Genomic DNA, 7,011 nt, shown 5'->3' on the forward strand with positions numbered 1-7,011 from the left:
TGGCCCATTATATGCGTGTACGGGCTGAATTGAATTGGCTGGAAATTGGCCATGTTTATGTGTTAATTGAGCATGTGAAATGCGTGGGAATTTGATGCGTGCATAGGCTATATTGAATCAGTGGGTAATTGGTCATGTTTGTGTGCTAATTGAGCATGTTCATATGAGATTCGAGCATGTGGATGGGTGAGAAAACTGTGTGATGTGTCATGCGTATGGTCACGAGAATCCCTGAGGCATGTACTGTAACGTGGGGAATCCCTGAGGTGTGTACTATAATGCGGGAAATTGTGCCGTCCTGAGGTGTGTACTTTAACGCGGGACGATGCCCGGCATTACCGGAAGACTGCCAACCTGAGGCGTGTACTTCAATGTGGGTTGTGCCGTAGGTGGTGGATGTTGAGCCTGAGGCGTGTACTCTAACGTGGGCTAATAAGTGTTGTGAAAATGAGATGGTCGTGTGTGGACCGTGAATTGAAAGTGGACCTGAAGCGTGTATTGTAACGCGGGTCGCTAGCAAGTCGAATGAAAATGATGTGATGGTGCACGAACGAGTGCGTGTGAAATGCCGAGTTTGGAAATGACATATGTTCGACTTTGTCTGTGGGCATGGGAATTAATTTGGAATGTGCATGTGCTTGAAATTTGTGTAATTGAAACTAACATGCAGATTGTACGCATTAAAAGCTCAGGTAAGTGCAATTGTGTTCCTGTTATGTGGTTGTTGCATATTGTTGTGTTTGGACATGTCTGGAGGTACGTGTTAGCCTAGGTTGGGTTTAGGGTGTTGCTTACTAAGAAGTGTTCTCACGGTTTTATTTAAAACCGTTTAGCCGATCGAACTTCCAGCGGAGTCGGGAGACAAGGACAATTTGATTGAGATCAATGCTGAGTCCAAGTCTTCGGAGGAATAGACTAGCATCGACGAGACTGATTCTGAGTGGAACCCATCTAGGGCGAATAGGGGTTAATTAGAGGTTAGGGGTTGGACAGTTTTGAGAGTTGCCCCTTTTTAGTGGTAGTATTAGTTTACCCGATGCCGATAGTTCCTTTTTATTATTGGCAGTCGTTACTTTCGGAAGTTTGCTTGTTGTGATGGATTGTAATGAATATTGTATGTATTGCGGGTGTAATATAGTGTTTGATGGTTTGGTGATTTTTCTCTCCCTATTACCCCATGATTATTTCGTTAGGGATTTGCGTAATCGTTTCTGCGGCATTTGATTATGATGTTTTGGATTGGGTCGGCGATGTTTCCTGGGACGTCGCGTTATTTGACCATAGAGGTATGTCGCGAGCTCGATGGGGTTCGGGGCGTGACATCCCGGTTTGATTTGCTATCAGAGCAAGGACAGCTCGATCTAAGTTGGTCGAAGTCTGGAGTGATAAGGAGCGGAGACCCTAGGGTAGTCATCTAGGGAGACCTTAGTGAGTTATAGGTGTGCAGTGAGCTATATGTGCCTCCAGACTGTTTGTTGTGATTGCTGAGTGAATTGAGTGCTATAACGATTGGGATGCAGGTGCGTCTGGACCTGAGGTAAGTGCACAAACCTTGTTAATTGTGGCCTTGTGCTGTTGTGATTACTTACCTGCTGAGTGAATTATTGTGTTAATTCGCTGCCTAGGACTAGACTGGTATAGTTGGCCTAGGTCTCTAATTCCTGAGTGGAATTATAGCAGGTAGGTGAGTGATAGAAACCGTGAGGAAGAGTTCGAGAGGTAAGGTACCGGGGGTCCATCCAGTTCACGAGCCCGACCTGTAGGAGATCCGAGAATGGATGCGGTCATGAGGACCTTGGAAGAGATTGGTAATATGATAGGACGGCAGACTCAGGAACGAGCTGCTATTATTGCCCAAGCTGCTGAGGCCGCTATGGCCGCCGCTGCCAATAATAATAATGGGAATCAAGAGCAGGGGCAAGGGAATGTGAATAGGTAGATGCATCAAATAGTTGAGCAATTTTTAAAGTTAAGGCCCCCTAAGTTTGATGGTAAGGGCGACCTTGAGGTTGCATCGCTGTGGGTAGAGGAGTTAGAAAGGGCTTTTGATGTATTAGGGTGCACCGAGGAAGAGAAAGTGACATTGGCGGTGTACCAACTCTAAGGAAATGCAAGTGACTCGTGGAAAGCCACCAAAGGAAGGGTGTTCCCAGCTGGTGCCGCCCAGACTTGGGCAATGTTTATGGAAGTCTTTAATGGCAAATACTTTTCTGAGAGTGCCTGGGAACAAAAGTTAGCTGAGTTTATGCGGCTTCGTCAGGGGCAGAGGACAGTGGATCAGTATGCGGCTGAATTCGCTCAATTATATAAGTTCGCTCCAATGATGGAGGAGGACCCGTTGGATAGGGCTCAGAGGTTCCGAGACGGCTTGAAGCCGGACCATCGCAGCCAAATGATTTCGTTGAATTTGAGGGATTATAACGAGATCTATGATCGGGTTCAAGTGATTGAGCGTGACTTGGCGGATAAGGCTGCCGCTTCTGGGTCAAGATTTGCCTAGGGTAGGGACAACCGTCACTTAAGGAAGAGGCCAATGACGGGTAAACGACATTTCGTACCTCCTGCTAGAAGGAATATCGGGAAACCGACCCGTTTTCAGAATGGTCCATGTCGGATATGTGGAGAAATACATGGAAGTGGACCTTGTCCGAGCAGGGGTGGAGCCTATTTTGGATGTGGCGGGTTTGGTCATCAGATAAGATCTTGCCCCAACATCAGGCATAATAGATCGCCTGCGTTGTCGCCACCCCGGAACGGGTACCAAATTGGAGTTGCCCCGTCGGCTAATCAGAATAGGCCACCGGCCCAAGGACGGTTGTATGCCATGGCCAGAAGAGAGATTGAGAACGCCCAGGGGTAGTCACAGGTACGGTTTCTCTATGCGATCATGCTGCATATGCTTTGTTTGACCCTGGGGCGTCACATTCATTTATATCAAAGCAATTTGTTAAATTGACTGGCATAGAACCGCAATTGCTTGATGTCTTGTTGTGTGTTATCACTCCACTGAATGATCAGGTGCTAGTCTCATTAGGATGCCCGAATTGTAAGATCGTAATTGGTGATAGGGAAGAAAGAATTGATCTAGCGGTTTTAGTGATGTATGACTTTGATGTGATAGTGGGCATGGATTGGTTAGTTAAGTAGAGGGCTGTTATGGATTGTAGTAGCAGGGTGATCCAATTTAATCCGATTGGACATCCGAAATTTGAATTTGTGGGAAATCGAGGAGGAACCTCGATCCCTTGGATTTCGTCGCTGGAAATGACTAAATTGTTGAACGAAGGGTGTCAGGGATTTCTAGAGACTGTGACTGATTCGACGGCTGAGGAGCCGAGGCTAGAGGATATAGCCGCGGTGTGCGATTATCCCGATGTTTTTCCTCAAGAATTGCCGGGATTGCCACCTAAAAGAGAAGTAGAGTTTGTGATCGAGTTGGCCCCTGGGACTGAGCCAATCTCGAAGGCACCTTATAGAATGTCGTTGTCCGAGTTAAAAGAGTTGAAGGTGCAAATGCAAGAGTTATTGGACAAACGATTTATTCATCCGAGTGCGTCTCCATAGGGAGCGCCAGTCTTATCTGTGAGGAAGAAGGATGGATCATTAAGGTTATGTATTGATTATCGGCAGCTAAATCAAGTGACGATTATGAATAAATACCCCCTACCAAGGATTGATGATTTGTTTGATCAGTCACAAGGGGCTTCGGTGTTTTCTAAAATTGATTTGAGAATAGGATATCATCAATTGAGGACTAGGAAGAGGATATACCGAAGACGGCATTCAGGACGAGATATAGACACTACGAATTTACAGTAATGCCGTTCGGGTTGACTAACGCCCTGCTGCCTTTATGGACTTAATGAATCGGGTGCTTAAAGAGTTTTTAGATCAATTTGTGATAGTCTTCTTAGACGATATATTGGTGTACTCGAAGAGCTCAGAAGAGCACGAGTTGCATTTGAGTAAAGTTTTACAGACCTTAAGGGAACACGCACTGTACGCCAAGTTTAGTAAGTGCGAGTTCTGGCTCATTCGAGTAGCATTTCTTGGGCATGTGATCTTGGGGGATGGAATTTTAGTAGATCCGGCAAAGATTGAAGCTGTGATAAAGTGGCCGAGACCGATGACAGTAACCGAGGTTCGAAGCTTCTTGGGTTTGGCAGGATACTATAGACGTTTTGTGGAAGGATTTTCGGTTATAGCAATGCCGTTGACACGTCTGTTAAAGAAAGAAACAAAGTTTGAGTGGACTGACAAGTGTGAAAGGAGTTTCCAGGAATTAAAGCATAGATTGACGACGGCACCGGTATTGACTATTCCGTCAGGATCTGGAGGTTTCGAAATCTATATTGATGCGTCGTTGAAAGGATTAGGATATGTGCTGATACAATATGGGCGAGTAGTAGCCTATGCATCAAGGCAGTTGAGGCCGCATGAACTGAATTATCCGAAGCATGATTTGGAATTAGCCGCAATAGTATTCGCCCTTAAAATTTGGCGACATTATTTATGCGGAGAAAAATTCCAGATATATATGGACCATCAGAGTTTGAAATATTTGTTTTCTCAAAAGGAGCTTAATATGAGGCAGCGACGTTGGATGGAATTGCTGAAAGATTATGATTGTGATATTTTATATAACCCTAGAAAGGCCAACCGGGCAGCCGATGCATTGAGTCGAAAGTCAAGCATCGCACACTTGATGGTCAAGGAATGGACTTTGTTGGAAGGAGTGCGAGACTCGGAGTTTAGGTTCGAAATAAGTCAAGTCTCGAGCTTGATTGCCACTCTAAGAATTGAACCAGAAATCCAAACTAAGGTTAAGGCCTTACAATCTATGGATCATGAAATTCAAAGGATTTTGGAAATGGACGCTACCAAGAGAAAGTCGGACTTCCAAGTATCCGAGGATGGGATCTTGAAGTTCCGTGGACGGTTGTGCATGCCTGACGATGCGGAAATTAAGGAAGAAATCTTGTCGGAAGCACATCATAGTAACTATAATATTCATCCGGGGAGTACGAAAATGTATCAAAACTTGAGAAAGTACTATTGGTGGAATGGCATGAAGGTAGATATAGCTTAGCACGTGGCCAAGTGTCTGACATGCCAACAAGTGAAAGCGCAACATTGTAAGCCCGGAGGATTGTTACGACCTTTGGAAATCCCAGAGTGGAAATAGGAACATATTATTATGGATTTTGTAATGGGATTACCAAGGAGCCAAAGAGGACATGATTCCATTTGGGTGATTGTCGATAGATTGACAAAGTCAGCGTACTTCTTGGCCGTGCAAAAAGACTTTGCATTGGATCAGTATGCTGAATAGTACGTACAGCAGATAGTCCGTTTGCATAGGGTACTAGTGATAATTACTTCGGATCGTGATCTTAGGTTTATCGCCAATTTTTGGAAAAGTCTACACACGGCATTAGGATCAAAGCTGCAGTTTAATACAGCTTACCATCCACAAACGGATGGTCAGTCTTAGAGGACGATTTAAACTTTAGAGGATATGCTTCGGGCATGTGTATTGGATTTTCAGGGCAAGTGGGAAGAGCAACTGCCCTTAGCAGAATTCGCGCATAATAATAGTTTTCAGCAGAGCATCGGAATGGTGCCATTTGAAGCGCTGTATGGCAGGGCCTGTAGAACGCCCGTGTGTTGGGACGAAATTGGAGAAAGGAGTATAACCAGGCCAGAATTAGTTCAACAGTCAGTTGAGGCTGTTAAGATAATTCGTGAAAGGCTGAAAACAGTTCAAAGCAGTCAAAAGAGTTATGCAGACAGAAGGCAAAGACCTTTGGAATTTCAAGTAGGGGATCACGTGTTCCTTAAGGTATCGCACATGAGAGGATTGTCCCGATTTGGCAAGAAAGGGAAGTTGAGTCCGAGGTACGTAGGACCCTTTGAGGTCTTGGAAAGGATTGGAGACTTAGCTTCTCGCCTTGCATTGCCACCAAATTTGTTGCAAGTGTATAATGTCTTCCACGTATCGATGTTGAGAAAGTATGAACTGGACCCAACTCATGTGTTGAATTATGAAGAGATAGAAGTTGACGATAGGGTGTCGTATGTTGAAAAGCCAATAAGAATGGAGGATCGGAAGGAACGAGTTTTAAGGAACAAGACGATTCCGATGGTCAAAGTTGTTTGGGAACATCACGGGATAGAAGGCGCTACCTGGGAAAGTGAAGAGCTAATACAATGTCAATACCCCCACTTGTTTGAATAGTAGGTTGAATTGTAAATTTCGAGGACGAAATTTTTATAAGGGGGAAGAGTTTTGACATTCTGAAATCCGACCCACTTGGGATTTATGAAATAGATAATTTTATGAACATGCTTGTAGTTAGATCCGCCTGGAACTGATCACTTCTGGGATACTAACCAATAGGGAAATGCTAATTAGGGATTTAAATTCGCGCGACCATAGAAACTCGATCGTGAACCGACTTTCGACCATGAAAATTGTCGAGGTGACATTTTGAGCAAATGTAGGCCGATCCAAGGATAGTTAGGGATCAATTCGCCGCTGTCATACGAGTGGATCGCAGGTGATTCCGCCTGACCACGAGACGAGTTGACGAATGATCCTAAACCTATGCCAAACGATCGTGCCCGTCGGAACTAGCGATCGATCCTCGCAATTACGTGACTACCGAGGTCGTCACGACCCGAGTAAACTTAAACGTGGCTTGATTCAGTATCGGCCACGGGTCAAATGTGCGAATTTCCCCAAAAGCCACCCGTTAGTTCGAGATACGCTCAAGTTATGTTAATTAAATTTAATCATTAATTATAGACCAAGTTTGGGCATTGGAAATTATGAAGGTCACGACAGGATAATTGGACGACGTTGTTATTAGATCGGTTAGCCTCAGATTTGTTCGGATACTTCAGAAAATCCAAATTTCTGCGAGAAATGGAAAATGACCGTTTTACCCTTGGGACTTTGTTAAGGCCAAATATAATGTGAGAGGGGCATTTTGGTCATTTCACTCCTAC

This window comes from Syzygium oleosum, unplaced genomic scaffold (assembly GCF_021117445.2).
Source record: "Syzygium oleosum isolate NSW1041296 unplaced genomic scaffold, Sole_v2.1 Sole_v2.16, whole genome shotgun sequence".
Taxonomy (NCBI): Eukaryota; Viridiplantae; Streptophyta; class Magnoliopsida; order Myrtales; family Myrtaceae; genus Syzygium; species Syzygium oleosum.